At 30.2% G+C, this 24,421-nt stretch overlaps 2 non-coding genes across 2 annotated transcripts; both read left to right on the top strand.

The window, feature by feature from the left end:
- Positions 1 to 8,972: 8,972 nt before the first annotated feature.
- On the top strand, positions 8,973 to 9,046 carry Trnan-guu (transfer RNA asparagine (anticodon GUU)). The gene has a single exon. It is a non-coding gene; the product is annotated as a tRNA-Asn (tRNA).
- A 13,362-nt stretch (positions 9,047 to 22,408) lies between these two features.
- Positions 22,409 to 22,482, top strand: Trnan-guu (transfer RNA asparagine (anticodon GUU)). The gene has a single exon. It is a non-coding gene; the product is annotated as a tRNA-Asn (tRNA).
- Positions 22,483 to 24,421: the final 1,939 nt, after the last annotated feature.

Raw genomic sequence — 24,421 nt, 5'->3', positions numbered from 1 at the left:
TTACAAATAGTTTTATTAACATATATAAAATTATAGACAGTAAATTTATAAGGATTTTTATTTTTTTTAACGTTTTGTTATTTAAATATTAAACGCTAAAATTTAAAGAAGAAATCTATGAAATATGTATGTTGCATTGCAGGCTTCAATCAAAACCCGCTGCAAAACTTTTTCAGTTTTGTAGTTGTGAATTTTTTTTTTATTTTAAATAATATGAATATTTTTTTTATTTTCTTGTTTGTTAATATAAGTAAAGTTAAAAAAAGACCTCTGATTCTACAAAAATATTAGTTTTTCTAACATTGTGATGTCCGTAAGTATTTTGCGTTTCGATGCGTCTTGTTCAAGGCCCAAATAAATGAAGAACCTTTTTTTTGTTTAAAATTTTTCATTAACAGGTAAATAATTGAAAATTCTGGTTTTGGTTTCGAATGTTTATTGTTTATACTGTTGAACAACAATTAGAACTTGGTCATAACTGTCTCAAACATTGAATTATTGGGATGAGATTTCAAAAAAAGCGTTTATTCCTAAAGTTTTTTTTTACGTCACATATATTCCGGCTAAATTCAGCAAGGATTTTCGTGGAAAGAATTCACAAACACGTCATTGTATTCCCGCATTCAAAAAAAAAAAAAATTCAAAAAATCTTACAGCGAAAAACTTATTAAGACTTTTTTGTATTTTCTCCCGGGGTTTGACCAATTTTATATCTAATTTTCTGCTTTCAGCTTTTAATTATTGATTAATTGTTGTCTTAAAGTCCTTATATTGACGGCCGTACAAATAAACCCCCATAAGTTATTTTGTTTAAAAAAATTAAAAATCTATGCAATTTTTTTATAGTTAGGCACGAATACTTTCTCGTCTTCTAAATTTTTCACATCGCAGTGTGATGAACCAAGTTTTTTCGCCACAACCAGTTTCCCATTCATTCCCCAACGGGTCTGTTTTGTTAAAATGGCTCTAGAAATCAGAAATAAATTTGATTTGTTAATAATACAACATTTAAAAAAAAAAAAAGGTTTATTGGGGGTTTGCGAAGGTTTGGAATGGTTTTTGCGTTTATTTGGAAAGGGGGAGAAGAAGAGATTTTTTCTTATTTTTTTTTCCCCCTACAACTTTTAATTGTATATTATTACAGTATTAAGTTATTATTATTTTATACGTTTGTTTATATATTTAAAAAATTATATCTATTGATTTGGGTTTCAAATCCATTGCTTAAACCAATCACAGGATCCTAATTAATATTAGGAAGTAATGGCCTCCGACGCTGTAATATAAGGTAAGACTCCGGGTAAGGGGATTCCGTTCAAATGTTAAAATTTCTTTTTAACAAAGGTACGTAAAGCAAAAAAGTTAATCGAAAACGAGGCTGTTGATTTGTACAAGAAAGGCCTAGCCCTCGAGTATTTTAGTCAGATTGCCGAGTTTTTTATGTTCTTTTCTTTTGTATCATAGTCAAAATAAACCAATGTTTTGTTTGTCACCAAAAATTGAAACCCCAGAAAATTTTAACCAAATTGAACAAGCATCCTTTAAATTTTTAAAATTTTTAATCACTTTCTCCCATTTGTCTGCCCGTCACAATAACCGTAAAAAACCCAGCATAAATTAGCCAATCAATTTGGCATGGTCTGAATGCGGCTAACTAATGCCTTTACTTTCCAGTTAACCGCACCTGCATGCATATCTATAAGTCTATCGAAATTTAACTCTGAACACCTTTTTCAACAGAAAGGTCCCCAAAACTATGCTTATTATAAACAGCCATTACGATTGAACCATCGTAATATTCATATTTTCTACAATTATTAATAACTTTAATCGGAATACTAAAATTGAACAACTTAAATTGCCCAAAAGCAAAACTGAAAATGTTGAAGGCTCGGTAGGATTGAATATTGTTCATGAACAGTATTGGTTTAATGCAAAAAAAAATGAAACAAAAATCAACAATCCGTAAAAAGGTGGCACACACTTTGAAAGCTTGTCAAATCGTCAACAACTCCAAAAAACTTTAATGTTTGTACTTTTTATTGTAAGAAACAATCAAACAGATTTGGGCCACTCGAAACAATAACATTTTTTGATTCCATGCGTTGTAAAGTTTATATCAAATTTTTTTGAGGAATTTGAATACCCAAAAAGCCCGATGCCAAAGGGTGGACCTGTTTAGACAGAAGTTAATATTACTTTGTTTCCATGAATAAACCCGCAATTGTTTGTTTTTTTGTTCAATTTTTACCGCCTTTTATCAACGTTTTTCAGTCATTTTATAGGCGGCTTAGTTTTTCCTAAATCATCGTTCCTGGAGTTACACCAGTAACTAAACTCCTTCCGCCCGTACTAAACCTACCAAAGCATCCCCGGGGATCGGGACCCAACGCAAGAGAGGTAACTGGTTTACGATATACCGACTCTAAACCCCTCGACCAACGGAGGCCAAATTAAACCCAAAGGCTGAAAGGTGTAAACTAACTAGGCTTTTTCTCTCTTTATTGTTCTCCAAGGCCTAACCTGTTCAAGTTTTGTTCTTCTTTCTTGTCTAAAAATTGCATAACACATTTAAAGCTGGCATGCCTCCATATCAGACCCCGCTCCGTGGTCTAGGGGGGTTATGAGTGTGACTTCTAATCCAGTTACCTCTCTGGCGTGGGTTCGATCCCCGGGAGATGCTTTGGTAGTTTAGCACGGAGGAAGGTAGTCTAGTACTGGTGTAACTCTGCGATACGATGGTTAGATAACTATCCGCCTATATGACTATATGACTACTTTGTTTACATTGTAATTTTTTTCTCACATTTATGACTATTTTCTTCCGGCATCTAACATTCTCTAAACCATTATTTCAAAATTATAAATTTAATGTTTACTCTGTCTAAAGAAGTTAAGTTTTATTTTTTGTGAAAGGCAAAATGTGGGCCTTTAAGCAATGTAAAATGATCCATTACTTTTTTGCAAATAATTTTTCACAAAGAAACAGGAACATTAGCAAAAACGGTTTGAAACAAAAAGTGACAAAGAGGAAAACATAAAAATGAATTTGAAAGCGTAAGGGGAAACTTGACGTTTTCTTGTAACTCTAATTTAATTCTCTTCTCCGGCCTCTCAATTATCGCTAGGCAGCTTTGGACATCCAACTTCTATATAGGGAAAACAGTTTTTCCAAAAATAAAGGGCGGGTTGTTTTAATTGTTTCCCCACGGTTATAATGAAATTTACAGGGGCATTTAAAAATGCCCTTGAATAGTTTTAATGGGGTTTTAATTGAAGAAAAAATGTTTTAATTTCTAAAAATTTTTAAATGCGTCCCCGTACGTCCAGTTTATTGAAAACAAATTTAAAATTTAAACTCCGTTGATTTTAAAATAGGGGCATTTTAAAAAAGTACTAAAGGTTGTTAAAATGCGTTTTTTTTTAATTTCTTTCATGTTTAAAAGAATTATAACATTTTTTTAAAAACAAAACCTGGAAAATTTCTTAAACGAAATTCCGCACTTGCAAAGACCCTCAGTTTCATATGGAATATTCAAAAAAATTTCAAAATTAAAAATTCCCGTCTAGTCAATTTAAAAAAGTGTTTTGGTTTCGTTTGTTATTATTTAAAAGTACACAAAAATTTTTCTTTTAAAATACCCCGCACAACGGCTGAAAAAGGCCCCCAAAAAAATTTTTTTACGTCAAATTTTAAATATGGGAACAAATTTCCGTTTTAAAACAAATTTTGTATTGGGGGTCGGGGGTTTTTCCCCCCCAAAGACCCAATTACACATTTCAAATTTTTGAAAGAGAAAAAAAAATTAAGCTTTAAATCGTATAATTTTTTTAAAAATGTGTTTATTTGAAAGCGTATTATAAAGGTTTTGTAATCCCAAAAACATGTTTTGCGTTTTAAAAAGATCAAAAGGTCAAAATTTTTTAATGATTATGAAAATTTAAAAATTTCTTTTGCAAACTAAAAACCTTATATTGTTTTCAAAAAAGCCCCCAAAAATTTTGTTTTAAAATTAACTATGGGATTAATTAATGTACTTATTATCACTAATTCAAGCGGCATAGCACTACTTAAGAACCATAGTTAGACGCCTTAGTTTAATGTTTTAAATAAATATTATTATCAAATTTGAAATTCGAAAATTCTAAAAATTGCTTAAAAACAGTCTCCACAAAAAAGCATTTTAAGTACATGCAGAGAAGATACTGTACACACTATAGGTAAAAATAGTTTCATAAAAACTGGCAGTTTGTTGTAAGAAAGGTTCAATGATCAGAAATAGGGAATGCACTTTCCGAAACATAGTTTGTGCATTCTTTCTTTTATTCAAATTTGAAATATTCAGTTTTTCCTAGATTTCATCAAATTTCTGCAATAAAAGTATTTTACTTAAATGCACATTATGCTTCATAAACAGATACTTTTTTTCTTCCTTTAGAAATGACAGGCATGAGTTTTATTAGGCTTTAATAATTGTTTTAGAGCATGGTTATTTCTTATCACCTGAAAAAATAAGTGACGAATATAAGGTTATTAGTTATAAAAGTAAACAAAGTAATATAATTTTTTATTGTTAAAAAGCTACACAAGCAAAAAATGATCAGGTCATTGGCAAATAAGTAACTTTTTTTGGAAACTTTAACGATATGCCAAATATAATCAGCTTTTGAGGGGAAAAAATCAAATAGATTCTGAGGCATAATGGGTCTTTAAAAATGAGAATAGTATATCTTTGAAAATATGCCTTTTTTGAAAAATATAACTGTAAATTATTTGTTTTATTCTGTAGTTTAATTCAATACGTGTGAATTCTTATTACAGTTATGAGACAATTTGCAAAACTTTTAAATGGTCATAAATATTGAAACAATACTTTTCAGAATCACAGACATTTATTGAGTTAAATATTTTAATAAGTTGAAACAAAAATTTAAGAATGACAGACATTTATTGAATGAAGTAAAACACATCTAATAGATCGTAATTGTTAATATGTTTAATGGCAAAAGATACTCAATGTGATCTAAAATATGCAATTAGCAATAAAACTTTTTCCATTCAATATTTGTTAAATGAACATTCATTATAGGCAAACACTCTTCTATTTCTTAACGTTCATTGAATAATCGAGATAATTTTTTGAACGTTGCAATAATATTTTATTTCTTCTTAACACATATGTCGTTCTCAAAATTAAAGACGCTTTGCTTTACAAAAAAAACACAGCTCATCCAATCAAGATATATTTTGATTTATTAGTATCGCGTGACCTTCTAGAAAATATAATTTATCATATAAAGTGCATCCTTTAATGATGATTTTAGTAAATCATGTATGGCATTGGGATGTTTTTTTTCATTCAGATAAGATAGCGATTTTTATTAAGAACAAGGTTACCAATAAGAAAATAGGGGACTACGTGAACAATTGCAGTAAAAAATAAAGCGCTTATGTTTAGATAATAATTTCCTGAAGTGTTTTTGTTGTTTTTTGTTTTTGATATTACTAAATCTTATATGATTTTGAAACGTTTTCATTTAACTAAGATTGTTTATTTGGGACAAGGTAAACGCTAATACAAGAAGGCTTCGTAAACTACTGCATTGATATATAAAACATATAGAAATAAATGTTCCTTACAGTGACATCATGCTTATTTGTTTTGGGGACTGACCAATCATTTATATTTACAAATGATCAGGATAAAATTTATATAAAAACTGTCAACAATATAAAACGACTGCCCGTGTATTTAACTTGTTTTTCGTTGCAGATAAGTTCCAAAGAACACTTAGATGAGCAAAGTGTCAAGCTTATATAGGGGGAACCGGTCTATTGTATCCATATAAGACCGCCTCCGTGGTCGAGGGGTTAGAGTCGATGACTTCTAATCCAGTTACCTCTCTGGCGTGGGTTCGATCCCCGGGAGATGCTTTGGTAGTTTAGCACGGAGGAAGGTAGTCTAGTACTGGTGTTACTCTCCAGGAACGATAGTTAGGAGACTATCCGCTTATATGACTGAAATACTGTTGGGAAAAGGCGTAAAATCAAACAAACAAAGTATCCATATAATCTATCGTTTTTTAATACCATCTGAATTCAATAGTTTCAAGAAGGATATATAAATTGCAGAGAGAAAAAATGTACATTTAGATAGCATAATATTTACATACTCGTACAAAATTATATAAACTTAAAAAAACATGCTCATCATCAACAAGAACTATTACATAATACTTCGAAACAATGAATAGGCAATGGAAAATGTAATATGCTCAAACACAATGTTGTAAAATATTCAAGTTCAATATTTTCTGATAAACAACAAGCGTTCACTTGTTGGTCAATAATTTGGTGGATTAAACATATCCACGGATATTTATGTATTGTTCAGTTGTAACATGACGGACTGTTTGTGTGGTCCTCCTGTATATGTATCATTAAATAGAGAAAAAAGAATCCACAAAGGGCGTTTAAAACGACAAAAAAGAAAAGGTTGCATGCTCAGTCTGTTCATGGACGATTCTGGAAAGAAAAAAAAATATTTCCACTCCCCCAAGCAACGACTTAATACGAATTCAATATTTAAATGTGAAATGGTAAGTTTCAAATTTAGAAACATCCGCACGATATGTATACACGTCAGTAAGATCAAACACATAAGTGCCATTCCTTGAAAAGCGTTGAATGATTCCAAAGAAAACGAAAGCCAATTGGCGAACTAAATACAATGAAATTTTAAATTGGATCAGATGTCATGAAGCCTTCATAACACAGGTAAGCTGTCAAAAGACAAATTTAAAAAGCTGGGAACATATTATAAGGGTGATTATACAGTATTCAAACAAGGAATACTGGAACCACCAGATCATATTGAATATGTATGACACCGGAAAGCAATACGAATGTTGTTTTTCATATACCTTTATTCTCTTATTCGAGTTTTTTACATCTAACTGCTGTTCCTCTTTACGATTGTTTTCTTTACTGTCTTTTAGTACGGTCTTTATTATATGTTTTACCCTGTTATTGACCCCTACAAGAAAATCCATAACTTATTTTTAGTTTTTAGTGTGGTAAATAATTTAGCGAGATTTTGTAGCTCTCATGGATATTTTCTTCGAAATTACAGACTTCATAGTGTGTCGATGCCATTAATCACTAGTAATATTATATGTTTCTCGTGGAATACCATGCATCGTTTAGTTCTGTCCTATAAACTATGTTGTTTTTGTTATGTTGTTCTTTGTTCTTGTTTTTTCGGTGGGGGTGATATATATTAGCTGCATACACAGTTATAAGAGTATAGTTTTATATTCGCAAACTTTAACATTTTACTCGAATTTCAATCTATTAATGTCATATTAATTAGATTTGTTCACAAACCAATTGCCTTACATCGTGTATGCATTTGAATAACAATAAAATACATTTATGCATGCATGTATGTAATAAACTTACAATGGTGCTTGCGTTTATCTCTGTTGGGGAGATTGGTTGTAACCATATTATAACAATTTACAACAAATACTAACGGGATACAGTGTGTCGAATTCATAATCATGTCATTACAATATACATGTGTTTAAATTAATTGTTATCATTTTATGTTTATGTTTGGTTGGCATTGTAGTGATAAAGTTTCACTTGATATACCTTGTCGCTTACCATTATCTTGGTTTAAGTTCTTCATAAATAATTTAAGCTCTTGCAAACTTACACTTCCATTTAAACGTTAATGACACATCAATAATATACGACAACATTCTTAGTGTATGGCTGCCGAAAAGCAAAAAGCCTCTTCCACGCTTCATTGTCGCAATAAAATGACATTTAACCTTTATGGGTTGTTAATACCAAAACGTTTGTATATAATGTTACATTATTTACAAGCAATACGCGATATTTCCTGACATACAAAGTGACATTCTATAACATGTAATTCCCGTGTTTGCTCATATTTCAATTTTCATGTCCGTTTATGTCGTCACAGAATATTACATCATATGGTCGACTATTCTTATACACTCAATACAAATTACTCGGAATGGTAATAATTGGTTAGTGTGATACAATGTCAACATTTCAATAAAATATCAAACAGTTTTCTTTGTAATACCCAATACATATCAATGGTGGCGAAGAAAGTAGAAAAAAACATCCGCACTCTGTAGCACATGTATGTCACTACATTGTAGCAATATGGAAACATAGGTAATACACACCTGTATTCATTCATAGAGTAAATGTTACGCAACATTTAGAACAGTCTTCGTTTGGATATGATATAACCATGTGTATGCACTGTTTCTGTTTGAAATCTCCTGATTAAATAAAAAAAAACTCAGATATTTGTGTACCAATTCACAAACAAAATACATGTTATGCTTTTAAACATTTTTATAAAGACTCGATTATTATTTGCTTAGCATTTATATTGATCAGATGCTTTAGATAGAATTGACCAACAAATCCTAAAATTAAACTCCATTCGTCATGCAAAATAATGTTTTATAATTACAGTCATTTATAATTGTATCTTATTTTTGTTCTACTTATTATTGATCAAATATTGTCTAAACTTCGTTCCATTGACCGTGCACAACTATAGACATAATTCACTGTTACTAGAATAATAGCACCTTACAATGTTTTATAGCTCGGATAGTTCTTTGTTCTCACAATTATACGTTTCACAGCATGATAACTATATTAATCACCACAATTATCACATTATTTAACAATATAATCGTTTTTTATCCTCCTGAAAAATAAAGCTCAATGTGATATCAATATTATTAGAAATTACCTTAAATAAAAAAAAAAGATAAAAACATTGTAAGCAAAATATTCATCAGAGAAATACTGAGTTAATCTGTAAAAATAATATTTTGTTTACATATTATTTAACAAATTCTTGGTATTTATCTTTGTCTGTATGAAAATGAAATTTTAAAATTAATATGAATAGGTCTCTGTGGCGCAATCGGTTAGCGCGTTCGGCTGTTAACCGAAAGGTTGGTGGTTCAAGCCCACCCAGGGACGTCTTTTTTATTCTTGAAGCAACACGGAATTAAATGGTTTATGTTTAAGATTTAAGTCACATTGACAATGTAACATTTTCTTTATTAGTTTGGTTTGTGTTTAATATTATTTAAATCATTTATCAACTACAAACAATTTATACTGAGATTCAATTAAATAAATGATCATCAATCATCATTTAATTCAAAGAGTCGACCATGCCTTAGTTTCTGTTTTATTTTTTTTACTTTTGTTTTTGTTTGTTTGTTTGTTTGTTTGCTTGTTTTTTTCATTCATGTTTTTCTTCGACTCACTGCTAAAACGCTACTTTAAAAATCGCAAATTGTTAGTTTAGTATTTGTTTGAAAAACGAATAACGGTTCATTTAATGCCATTATTAGTGAGCAATACTTGTCATCCTAAAAAACAACTTTTTAATAAACGGACAGTCATCCAAATTTTTAACAATGTTAATATGTTATGTGAATATATATCATTATGTTCTAGAAATCCATCCTTATATTATTGTAGTTCAATAATAATTTCTATAAAATTACAACTTTTTTTTAAAAAACACGAACTTCTATTCCGTCAAAATGCGTGATATTAGGTACAATTTTGTGTACAATCATAAATGTATGTTTCATTTGAACGAAAAACTTAGATTCAGGTTCAATTTAGAACAAATCAAGTTTTAAAGACATCATAGTATTTGTGTCAAACTATTAATCAAGGTCGTGTACTGTCATTATTTTTCGTGGGATATATTGCTTTGTATGACTGAAATAGAATGGAAACCACTTTAATGAAAATGATCAGACAACATTGTCCCATGTGAACAATTTACAGCAAATTTATGACGTACTTTCATCAGTCTGTTTTATCTGTCATAGGACAGATAATCCGTAATGTAAATGAGTGTCCCATCTGCTGGGGAAAAATAAACTTATTTTATGTTATACATGTAATATTGTTCGATACTAAAAAAATATAATGAATACCGTTAACAAAAAATACTTACTTTACGAAATCATAAAAGCATATTTGGGAAACAACAAGTTAATGCTTTCAGAATGTGAGCTTATTTACATTTTTTTATGTTTTGTAAAACGCCATTTGCATTTAAAGGCATAGGTGTGGGAGATGGTTACTTATATTTGAAAAAAAAATAGTTTTAATATTTACAAAGTACTACACATTTCATTTTGTTATTCTCAGGTTCAATACAAGAACTCAAATTTGAGCAGCAAAATACGAAACATAAGTATTATGATATGTTTTTGACGTTTTTTATATATATATATATAATCATGAAAATATATCTTAAATCAGAAAAAAAATAGTAAGAATCTGCCTTTCTGAAAATAGAGAGAAATAATTAAACATGACATGGAGGAATTCTAAAATTATCAAGCACAAACCAAATGTTCAACAGAATGCCTAGGTTATAGTATTTAATTTCAAACGCCATTTCCAGATTAAAACTTGCACCAATCTATGATGTCAATAAAATAAAATAGAATGAGATCAGATATAACAAAAGTGATCAAAACACGTTTTCCATTTTTGGCATTTTATAGCACATTTGTTTGATTTTGTCAGTCGGGTTTATCTGCCACAGTTTGATAGATCTTGGTGTAAATGAGAATCAAACAAAACAAGAAAAACAATGCGGGAAACCATTATTTCAAAATAGAGAAAATAAGAATCCCTGAGGAAAGCCCGAAAACGGCAAAATTGAAAATGCTTCAGGCTCGATTTTACTGAGCCTGTTCATTGACGGTACTGTCAAGTGCAAACTAACGTCCACGCCCCCTAGCACCGGCTTAAGCAGAGTTCAACCTTTAAACATGAAATGGTACATTTAATACATTACATACGTTTTATACTTCAGTAACTTAAATTTTGTATTAAAATACCATGATAAATAGAAAAAAGCACTACAATTTGCATGATAGTGATCATTGTGAACGATAAAAGTTATGAAACGCCAAACGCTTTTTTAATTTTATATACATCCTTGTACAATTATTTTCACGTCAAGGGTAGGCCTATTTGTAAATAAAGACAATTAAAACGTTGCTTTTAACAATAGCAATTGATTTCTGTTTCCGTGTTATATTTCAAAAGAAAAATGTTTTCAAGGAATTTTGTTACAATAAGTGATAAGTATCCTCCCATGTTTCCCACAAGTTTAAGAAAAAAATCAAATGATTAAGAAAGAAAACCTCCATAGCAACAGCCTAGTAAAATAAATGATACAGCAATAACTTTGTAGCATCTATTGTGTCGCCATGTATATGAGTAATATTTGTATCAGGAACACGACATTGAATTATTTAAGTGGCAATCCAAATAAGAGTCAAAACGCTTTCACATTTATTTCTGTCAAAAGTATGCAATTCCTTAAGTGTTTGGAAATAAACATGAATGCATCTACGTACATCAATAAAGCTTTGACTAAATATGTAACTTTATTCACAGAATAGTATTCGTTTTCCGTAATAACATTCTTCAGTGTTTTAGAGTAAGTTGGAACACAATATGTACGAATACAGTATAAACACAATACAAAAGAACTGATATACAAAGCCATCTTTATATTAAAAAACTTATAATTTGCAATACCGAATACATATAAAAATAACCCAGAGAAACTAAATTAATGCTTGCAAGTTCATTGATTTTTTGCGTGGACAGAGAAGCACTATACATACTTGAGAAGCATTAACGAAAAAACAATTTCGTTCACATGCAGAAAGTGTTCCCGTTGGAATTAAGTCTGTTGCATTAAATATTCATTTCCTCTTGTATTGTATTTGGTTTTATTTTCATTTTTTTCCATTCATTAATTCTTAAACAGTTGCAATCCCTCGGGGAGTATGGCTACAAAACAATTTAAATCAAAATTATGCACCGTAATTTTCATTGCGTCCAAAATAGTAAAGTGTGTGATTAAGTGTCCTGTATAAGATTTATTTAAAACATGATGTGTATAGTGGGTCATGATACATACATAATATGTATTTCATTTCAAAAGCTAGCCAAAACCGATTTTTTTTGTGTGTGTGTTTTTTGTATTGTTTGTTTGTTGTTTTTTTTTTGTTTTTTTGTTGTTGTTTTTGCTGATAACCCTTGAATAATTTTTATATAATTGTGCTTGCTGCCAGCGTTATTGCACAGACAGAAGGTATATTCAGTTATAGCACATTATTATATATATTTTATGAACGTACGAGTATATTATTAGTTATAAAGATTGTTGACAGGTTATATGGCCCTATATAAACGGCTGTTTGTAAATATAACCCGAGCCGCTAGGCGAGGGTTATATTGCAAACAGCCGTTTATATACGGCCATTTAACCTATCAACAATCTTTATAACGAATTTATAATACAGCAAACATCATTTTTAGAGAAAAAAGTAAGATTTCTTCATGAATCGACAACAGCCGTGTATATAAAACTATATAAACGTCACAATTATCCAATGAAAAGCGACGTTACAAACGTGCAGTATTATAAACATATTTATGTGCAGTGAAATCATGTTATAATGACTTGCATTCGATACATGTTGTCTCTGAGGGATGGCTCATGTTCAATTACTAGTATATATTTTATGCTTTGGTCTTAGACATACTTCTATCGAGATCCAAAAATAATTGCGTTTCTTTTTTTGTAAAAACTTATGTATTATTTACAGAAAAAAAAGACAGTATGAAATATGTCATACGAATAGAAGCTCGCTTTAGTACTCTTAATCAACTCTGTCACTCAATTATCGCAAGCAGCTTTTGGCATCGGTTTATAAATGGTAACAGTATTCTAAAATAAAACGCAGGTTGTTAAATTGCTTCCCACATATATTGGTAATTAAGTTGCCATTTTACATGTCAATGAGAAAACTTTGTTTAAATATGCGTTAAAATCAGTTTAATTAAGGGTTGAATAGAATATTTTGATGAATTAATTTCTGATTTTGATAATGCGTTCCATCGTCAAATTGACATCTTTAAAACAATGAATAAGATAATTTCATTTTTTTTTGTAATTCAAAAACATTTAGTAGCTTAACATGATACATCAGTTGAAGAGAATGCTTGTTTTTATAGCTTATAATGTAAGAACAATTTACACCATATAGTGGCATGTACGTGTTCATATTCATTGGAAAGCTTGGTTATATTTACACGGTACCAGCTTTATATTTCCATTTTAAACAAATGTGTTTTGTTCTGTTTTCTTACTATTGATAATATGATAAATTGACAGATTTTTTCTTTTATAAAATTACCACATATTTATACTCACAAGTTGAATATAAATACAAAACTTCATCCGCGTGTACATGAATTTATATTTCAGGGGGGTCCAGCATCTATTAACGGTTGTATTTGTCATGTATGTATGTATTTATGTTACTATAACTAATATTCTGTAACAAGAAAAGTTTAGGTTGATAACTAAATAACCTTGAATCATAATTCATAGAAAAAAAATGTTTCAAAACCATAATTCATTCTTAATAATCAGACGTATGTGAATCAAGTCCTTTTCAAATATACGACTTTCTAGGCGGAACAATCTCAGCTTATATCATAAATATGGTCAACTATAATTGCCCCTCCTGCCAATGAAAAGCATTTTAAACATTGATTCACTCGTTGATCATTGAATATGCCCTTCGGACTACAAAAAAGTCCAATAGTTGTTAAAATCTGCTAAATGTCTTTTACTGATGTTTCATTTTACAGCAAGGTTCTTGTACTTTGATTGCTGTACATAGCTATACTTCATGGCGACCTTTCATCGATAAATAGGTATTTTACTGTCAATTACTAAAGTCTTTTTCTCTTTGATACATAACTGGAACGCTGTGGAAAATTTCCTCCGCATACCAGGCTATCAAAGTTTTATAAATTAATTGTATTCTCGCCATTGAAAATAAACTCATTTCCAACGACAACAAAATGTAAATGGAGCGACATCTTTCGGAAGGCTGCATGTATACGGTTTCATATTGATGTACAAAGTAACAAAGCTTTAAACAGGTTCTTAATTATTATAAATGTAATTCTGAAAAAGGATATAACTGCTAGTAACGTAATTTCATACAAAGATGCGACTAAGCTGAGCTACGTCGATACATGGAAATTTTGTTTTACAAAAAAAAATGACATATATATGGAAATTGTATAGCAACTCACTATAATTCATTTAATAATTTCGCGCTGGACGGATTTATGTACCAATTAAAACCAATTAGAAGCGAATATGACATTTCTTTAGCACCATAGATAGGTACCTATATTAATTTGTTTACAAATACAGTTTTATCGAAAATGTGTGTTCTTTTAAAAAGTTAGGACATTTACAGAACTTGATGGTGGAATTTTTGTTTTGTTGTCAACAAAATTTGTAAAGCTTTTTATTTTTAAGGGTATATTTTGGTCAAGTCACCCTCCTTTACGTGTTTTAAGCTATTGTTTTAATTTTTATTATAGAATGCAGTTAATTCTAATATATCTTTAATTGGTGATAGAAGTCAATAATGTAAAAACTAGGGAGGTTTTCATTATTTGGTACGAAGTCAAAGATCATAATAAATACGTGCTACGTGATTTACTGCAGTGAACAGTAAAACTGTTGGATAATTGTATGCCTTTTATCTGAACGTATTGAGGATATCAGTGAATCATATACAACTTGGGGATTTTTTCATTTTATTGAGATTATTTATTTGGAACAAGGTTACCGGAAGATACGTGAATTATTGCAGTGAGTAGTAAAATGCTTTGGATTGAAATACATTCAGTGTTAAGTTTTGGAGAGATTTAATGCGTTGCATCGTTTTAACATTATCTTATTACTATAGTTTGAGAAGAAAATGTAAATTGTAGAGTGATAAAAATGTCAATATGATATGTAAACAACATAATATTTGAATAGTTGACACTATTATGAGCAGAAAAATAAAACATGCTTAGCATCAAAATACAAATAATGATGCTGTGGAAAAAAAACCTGAACAAAAAACTACAGACATGAGAAATGTTTGTGAATATTCAAACATTGTGGTAAATTTTTCAAGCCCAATATTTTCTGACATGAGAAAAATTTCATTTTTATGTCATCAACTTGGTTTTTCATGCCTATCTTTTGGGTATTTATATCTTATATTGTTCATATGTAACATAACCTACAGTTTGCATCGTCCTACCGGTAAATTTGTATTATTTAATCAATTGGATTAAGGTATTACACGGACAAGCAAGATGATGACAAGAAGAAATTTGCTGTTGTATTTATATGTTTATTATATGTTTATAAAAATTATGTCTCTATCCAAAAAGACAATGTTTCTCATATTCATCTCATATTCATCCTCCAACAGCTATCAGATATATCATAGTTCTACATTCCATAGATAATCAATGCTTATTGTCTACTTTGATATTTTTATATCTAGCTGATGTTCTTCTTCAAGACTGTTTTAACATTGTCTTGATGTACAGCATGTCGTTTATACTTCTTCACCCTGTTATTGACACCTTCAAGTTCAGTCATAACATATTATTTTTTGTGGTTAATAATTTAGCGAAATTTTATAGCTCTCATGGATAGTTCTTCTCCGAAATTATAGACTTCTTAGTACTTTGTACGTTGTTACGCCACACTAACATGGTGAACGTAACGAATATTTGCAATATAGTATAATTAAACTAATAGATGGTCTTTAAAAGCTCTAAATATAAATTAATTTACTACAGCTCATAAATCTCACTCTAATAAGTAAACCAATGTCATCATACATGTACATTATGAAGTATATACACATGGATTCAATTTTTGACAAATATTCTTGTCGCCTTTATAAAAAACATTTGACCATCTAATTGCTTTAAAAACTTTATGTCTCTATCTTCATTAAAAATTATGTGTTTTGTTAAAAAATGTGTCACGTACTAATTGGTTTGATTCACTTTTGTCATGCTTGATATTACTGTAGTTTAAGGCGTTTTTTTTATTCATATACATGTAGCAAAAGTTAGAAATACAAAGAATTCAGCAAATCAAATTCATTGCAGAACAAGGTTTTCAAAAAAAAATATTTTTTTCAAATTTATACCACCATATAAACGTTAATGACAAAACAGATTCCACAATGTATGACTGTCGAAAAGCAAAATGCCTACTTCAAGCTTCATTCTCGTAATAAAATGAAATATAACCTTTATGAGTTGGCAATACCGTAAATATGGCATATAATGTTACCTTAATTTACGACCAATTCGAGATATTGTCTGACATACAAAGTGACATTCCATTATATATAATGGTTGAGTTTGCTCATATTGTCATTTTCAAGACCATTTTTGTCATCATTGATTTATAACATCCTATTGCAAGTATTCTAGTACACTCAAAACAAATTACATGGAACGATAGCGATCGCTTAGTGTAAAAAATATTTGTCAATCAATCAGATAGTTTAAAGAACTGTTTAAAGAATCACACTTGAATAATCGTTTTAGCTTTTAGTTTTTCTAAAGCGTCTTTAATTTTATGTCATTGATTCTCCTTGTATATTCCTCAAATTAACAATATCTTTCCGCGAAACAATATACATTTGTCAAATGTCGTTTATCTATAAAGCAAATTAAAACAAACACAAGATAGTTTAAATATTGTAATTTGACGTGTCCATCTTTCAGTCTTGACCATTTCGTTTATAATTTTAGAGAAAAATTATATATATATTTACTGACTGAATAGCGAAGAGTGCGGACCATGATCTCACGGCACTGATTGACAGGCTGATCTTGATCTGCGCTAATCGCATGGGTAGATGTAGATGCAGCTGTCAGCAGCATTTTAAAGACAAAAAGGTAACAAACAGAATTTTAAATAACATTGAAAACAAAAAGTCATCGGACAAAGCGAATCTTACCTTGGAGAATACAATATTTGTACTTATCATCGTAACAAAAAGCTATACCAAATAATAAAAGAGCAGAGAACATAAATTAAGTCAGAAGAATACACAACGTTAAGGGCGTCGCATAAAATGTATGATGCCGCAAGACATTGCTGCATTTACCCTGTGTCGACTTTAACATTTTACAAATAATAAAATGCAGCTGACTTTACATAGACTGTGACATTACATATTGGAATGAATAATAATCAGGCTAATTAATGGACATTGTATTGCCTTCATTTGTCTGCAAAACACACATTAAGTCTTTGAAAATTATTCTGGAGCGACTGTTCGTTACAGTTTGCATTATTTGTCTACCTTTAGAGTGGATATTTCTACAATTGACACATTTTCCTCTTCTTTTTCAAATATTGATAAAAATAATTAAAAAAAACTATTATATCATAATGATTTTCTTAAATGTTTCTTAAAACAACTGTTTATACCGTTCTAAGTGATTGAATATCAAAACTTTTATATCATGACTAGTAATGCTTTGATCCTGACTATTTATTTTATACTTAGTCATACTCCATGTTTTGTAACGAAGTTTTACACATACGCCCAAAAGCACCGGTTAAACAGAATTCAACATTTACACATTAAATAGGGGGGGGGGGGTTGAAATGCATAGGATCTTGGCAGATTATTACAAATATGCCATTTAAGTGATATATAACTTATACTTATAAAGTTTTCTTTTCTCTGTGATTATCACTACGCTTTAGAAAGCTTTATAAGGTTTAGTTTAGTATTAATATATAAGATGGCAAGTTATGTATAAAACTCGAGCTTCTGTTACGACAAATGGCGGCGCGAATATAGGTACATTTTTATAGCCTCAAATGTTTGTTTTGTTTGAACATAACTTCGATTCGGGTTCGAATTGAAACAAAACAAGTTTCCTAGGCATGACAGTAGTGGAGTCAAATTGTTAATCAAGGACGTGTATTGTCATTAAATTCCGTGGGATATACTGCTTTTTATGACTGAAATAGAACGATAATCAATCTAATAAAAATAATCAGACATCACTCTCCCTTGTGAACATTTTATAGCAAATTTATGATGTACTTTCGTCAGCCTGTTTTATCGGTCATAGAATAGACAATCTTTAATGCAAATTAGTATCGTGTGGTGAAAAAACTCTTATTTATGTGATTGTATTAAAAAAATGTTAAAATCTTTCTGAAGTAATATAGATACGGCAATGCTGTCACCAGGTATGGCGAGCACTACCAATTCATAGCTTCAATACAAATATCCCAGATGTAACAAAAATTCATTTTATACAATAATGTACTCTGTTTTTTTTCTATATCGTGAACATGTCTTAAACATAAAGAAGAAAAAATTGATTTAGCATTGTTAAACTGAAATATAGAGAGATGCAATGCCTAAATAACACCCATGACATAACAATATAAAATGGCCGATTTGTTTAAGCCTGTACATGTAAGGTTATGGTAAGTGTAAACTACTAGTACCATCTTTACCCAAAAGCACCGGTTAAGCAGAATACAACATTTACACATGAAATTGAGGAATTCAGATGTCTATGTTTTGGCAGTTTATTACAAAAATATGCCATTTATGCGTTTAAGTAATTTACCGTCTTTACGATTGTTAAAAATGCAACACAATCCAACTGTTCCATAGAATGACTAGGTTTAAGCATTAAAGGCGTTTTTTTCAGATTAAGACTTACAGTTATGTACGGATGTCATTTAGATGTACGGATGCCATAAAATAAAACGGAATTGAATCAGATACAACGAAAGAGATCAGAACATGTTTTCCCTTATGGCCATTTTATAACACCTTTATCATGTCAGTTTGGTTTATCGACCACATATAGGTAATCCTTGATCTAAATGAGACCAAAACAGAAAAAAAAAATTTTTTAAGACAGATTATTATCATTTCAAAGACAAAAATGCTTCCAATGACTTGTGTTGCTATAATAAAGAGTGTATAATATGCATCATACTATGAAGCTGGACAGTTCTGTTCAAGTGCAGTTCATGCCAAATTGTTTGCAGCATCATACAATTTACCGTTTATTTATTAGCATGTTTGATTAAAAAAAAAATGTTGAAAACTGCTTGCATCCACACTTTATTGACACATTTGATCTATTTACTTGCCGTTAAAGTAATAATAATAAGACTGATTCTACAGTACTAAAATGATAATTGTTCAAAAGATCATTACATTGTACGTCAAATCATATTCATTAATTTCATGCACCTGAAAACAATTGAAGGGATATACTTTTATTTCTTTCTGTATATATATAAATAAACACAGCACATCCCTGTTTTAACTTACACCATCAACCGTTTGTTCAATTAATGAAAATGTATATAGTTGTGACATACAGACGACATGCTAAATGACCATAAAGATTAAACTGAATAAAATATGAACAATAGAAATGTATCAATATATTTCTGAAAAATTATGGACATTTCTATTTCTCCAGAACGAATATATATATATATATATCTGCTTTATAATTAAACGTCGTAAAAAACATGTACCTCAACAGCATCTATATTTAATTATTCGTGGTTTGTTGTCATGAATGATATAATTATAATACTTGGATTTACTGACCTTTTATTATGGACAAAAATCATCTTAAGTTCTACAATAATTATTTTCTGAGCATTACGCATAATTATTCATCTGTTGTGGTTAATTATATGTTAATTTTAGTACATGAAAATACTACAGAAGGTTTTGTCTGTAAAAGTATGCTATTTACATCTGTTTTAAACGGACTTGTCAGAAACTGTTTTCTTTCACAGGCGTAACAATGAAATGTCCTGCCAGAAAAGCAAAGTAAAAGCATACTATATTATTCTAGTAATATTAAAATTGTAAATATATTCAAGTCTGTTTTAGACCACAAAATTTGATTTAGTATTGACCATGAACTAATTACATTCCCTTAAATACAACATATTTCGCAAATCAATGATACCATTATCCAGCGCCCCTTTTTCGCATCATATGTAGTAGGTTCGCATCATATGTAGTAGGTTATCATTATAAAATCCAACGACTCTGAAACTCAAAATAAATGTTACTTATTTTTTCATGTCATCAATTAATTTTAAGTTAAATACTATTGCATAAATTCTAGTATTTATTTTTAATGAATAATTTCTATCATTTCTTCATTGCATTATCTTCATCACAGAATACAATTTTAAAAGCAAACATCGGCATTTATGTTCGTACCATTATCCAGCGCATAAATATAAAATTATTATTTCAATAAATCTATATATTAATTGCTTTCTGCTTATGCAATAACGCTGTAAGCATAATAATACAGAGTGTTTGGTACATGATATAATATGTGATAACGAATAATAGCAAAATAACCTTTTGGTTTTGTTTAGCAAACTTTAAAAACGAAGAAATGATTACCATAAGTTCATCATGCACCTAAATTTACGTCATGTTTTAAATATATCTTATAACGATACTTTGCTGAGGTGGACATGATAAATTTTACGCTGCATAATTTTGCTTTGAATTGTTTTTTAGGCATATTCCTCTATGGATTTCTATTTTTTAAGAAATAATGAGTGGAATGAAAAAATAAATTCAAATACATATGAATATTTAATGGAACCGACTAAATTCCACAGAGAATACTTGCTGAATGTGAACGAAAAGCTGTCCGAAACAAGAGTGTGTAAGGTTCAAGATGATATGACACCGGTTTGGAGTTTTGATGCGTAGGAATTGACCACGAAGGCCGTAGACCTGAGTGGTTAATTTTATCGCATCAAGACAACAAAACCGGTGTTAAATAGCCGATCAGACCGAAATTATTTCGATTCTAACAAGATAAAAAAAGGAAGATCACTAATGTTATTTTTCAAGCGGACTTTGTTAACTATATAATCGAGGGAGAAAACATAACAGCCGCAAATACAAGTAGTCCCTAACCAGTGTTTATTGGCAGTTTAACACCGGTTTTTCTTCTTTGTCTATAGTGACAAAATCATGAGAAGTGTTATAATTCAAAATAAAAACGCTTTGAATTATAAAGAACTTCATGTAAGTATATACTTAATGTACATTGTGTTCGGTGCTCGTTCATATAGTGTCTTATATATCCTTGTTAACTAGAAAAACAGCTAATTTTCTGTTCACCATCTGTTGCAATAACAATAAATAAAACAAGAATAGAATATTACTGTAAGAAATGTAACATATTGACTAAAATGGATAGAGTAGAATAAGTGCACAAAAGTAATCATAATTATATTCTAACACTTTGTCAGAAAAAAAACGGTTAAAGCTTTCAGACTACAAATAGCATCCTCACCCATACTGTAATTTTATTTCTGTCCTAGACCTGTGTCGTATATTAACATTCGAAGGCAAAACTGATGTGTCACCGAGGCAAAATATAATTAAATATTATGTAATCCAAATACGAAAATGACTCATTATTTCAAACGAATTCATGACCTTCTGAGGTGCATGAATGCAGTGTATAGAATTAGCATAAAGTATTATTATGATTCGTTAATTACATTTTTCACAACATAAGTTACTTATAATGCACATATATTTTATTACAATTAAAATGTCACATGAATAATGTATATAATGTATATCCGTAGACTTATTGTTATGCAGCCTTAAGAACAGAATAATCTTTGGATACATCAAAATTATTTGTAACTTTCTGTCTATGTTTCAATGAAGACTATTGTTTCCATTCGAAATCACTTTATTCAATGTAAACTTGTAGTTAATATCAGATACTTGTGTTAACCAATATAATAACACAAATTAATACTCAATGTATTTATAACGTTGGTTAAAGCTATATGTTTAAAAGGAACTGATTACGATTTGAATAGCATTATTGTTGATAAATAACAATTGTCCCTTAGTTAATAATATAGAAATCACTAACACATCCTAATATCCACCAAGAAAATTGTTCCTTAATTTCTATATATCCTGTTCTACTTAATTATTGATATAATAGTGTCTAAATCTACGTTCTATTAACGCTGCACGGCTATAACCATAATTTACGGTCACTCTAATAATAACACCTTGCATTATTTTATAGCTCTCAAGGATTTCAAAGCGCTTCTTTTTTGAAATTAAACACTTCACAGCGTGATGACTATATTTCTCACCACATTTGTTTTTTTTATAAATTCACAATATGATCGTTTTTCTACTCCTGAGAAAAAAGCTCAAATTTATTCCAATATTCTCCGAAATGACCTTTAAGTTAAAGAAATAAAGATAAAAGCACTGTATGTGATAAATGTATGTAAATATATCTGTAACATATTATTTAGCAGATCTCCAACATAGACTTACATAGTATATGAATACATATGCATAGGTCTCTGTGGCGCAATCGGTTAGCGCGTTCGGCTGTTAACCGAAAGGTTGGTGGTTTAAGCCCACCCAGGGACGAATTTGTTTTTTATTCCCTTGTCTAACACATGTATTTGAATATCTTACTTTGACTTGTCCAACTTTCAATCTTGACCATTTTATGAAGAAATTATAAATATTTACTGACTAAATAGCGAACAGTGCATACCATGATAGATGACACTGATGAGCAGACTGCCTGCACTGGTCGCATGGGTAGCATTTCAAAGATGAAAAGATAGCGAACAACATTTTGAATAACATTAAAAACAAACTCATCGGCGAAGCGGCTTTTATAGCGAATTTTGTCTTCGAGAATATAAGATTTGTACTTAACATCGTAGCAAAAACTTTACCAAATTAAAAAAGCAAGACACAATAGGAGTCATCCTTTTTTTTCAATACACAACCTTCAGGGCGTCGAATAAAATGTATGATGACGTAAAAATAGGCTGCATTATTCCCTTTGTCACCCTTGACATTTTACCAAGTAGTAAAATGCATTTGGTTTCATCCAGACTGTGACATTAACACTGAAATAAATAAATAACCATGCTACAGAAAAATTATATAGCATTCATTTGTCTGCGAAACAAAATTGGATACAACAAGAATATTATACTGGAGGGATTGTTTGTTACAATTTGCAAAACTGTCTTCCTTTATAGTGGATATTTCTATAATGGACACAGTTTTCTTTTCAAATATTGATAAAAACAATTAAAACATAGCATATCATTGGATTTATTTAAAATATTTCTTACACAACTTGTTTATACTGTTCCAAGTGATTAAGTATTAACACTTATATCATGTGTAGTATAATTTTGTTCCTGAACAATTATTTTATGCTTTATAATACTGTATGTTTTGTAACGACTTTTTTCATTTGATAATCATTACCATTTTATAAGCTATATACACGACTGCCGTCACTTTATGAAGTTATTTCATTTTTTTTCAAAAATAAACGAACAGCGACTCCGGTTAACCTGTCAAAAATTTGTATATAAATATAAATTATGTCAGTCTGTATGTATACAGTCTCAAATGTTTGTTTTATTTGAACGAAAAACTTAAATTCGGGTTCATTTTGAAACAAATCAAGTTTCATGTGCATGACAGTAGTTGTAATCAAGGACGTGTATTGTCATTGTTTTCCTAGGGATATGTTGCTTTGTATGACTGAAATAGAATGAGACTCAAATAAAAATTATCAGATATAATTCTCCCTTGTGAGCATTTTATAGCAAATTTATGACGTACTTTCGTCAGTCTGTTTTATCGGTCATGGAAAAGATAAGCTTAAATAGAAATGAGTATCGTGAAGTGAAAAAAGACTTATTTATGTGATTGTATTAAAAATTGTAAATTGTTCAAATCTTTACAAAGCACTATAGATGTGACAATGTTGTCATCAGGTAAGGCTAGCACTTAATAGCTTCAAAACAAATTCACAAAATGCAACAAAAAAAAATTATACAATAAATAAAACCCCTGTGACACCAAGACGGTGTTCTAGCGGCGTCCGAAGAGAAATTCGGAAGCCGAGATGAGGGCAGTAGTGGCATCGCAAAGAGCGCCGAGTGACGGCGCGCATTTTGAGCATGATAAAAACAACGCCGTCACTCGGCGATTTGATATGAGCGCTTTGCGATCGCAGTAAGGACGCAGTAGCAACTTAGAAGCATATCCTAAAACGCAACAGGAGCCATGAAAACACAAAAGGAACGTCGAATGAACGCGGTGGTTATCCACGGTGCTTATACCGAGATTGTGCGGCGTCTCTACCTTGCTTATACTGTGTGTGCTCGGCGCTTTTAAGGAGCTTTACTATTTCAGCGCAGCGTGATTTATTAAACTCATAGTTAAATATGAATGACAGATGTACAGAAGCCAATAAAATAAAACGGAATTGAATCAGATATATAAACGAAAAAGATTAGAACATGCTTTCCCTTATGGGCATTTTATAGCA

Source organism: Ruditapes philippinarum, unplaced genomic scaffold (genome assembly GCF_026571515.1).
Source record: "Ruditapes philippinarum isolate M1 unplaced genomic scaffold, ASM2657151v2 ctg12633_1_1_1_1, whole genome shotgun sequence".
In the NCBI taxonomy this organism is placed as follows: Eukaryota; Metazoa; Mollusca; class Bivalvia; order Venerida; family Veneridae; genus Ruditapes; species Ruditapes philippinarum.
The sequence above is the reverse complement of the archived record's forward strand: the minus strand, read 5'-3'. Positions and strand labels throughout refer to the sequence as shown.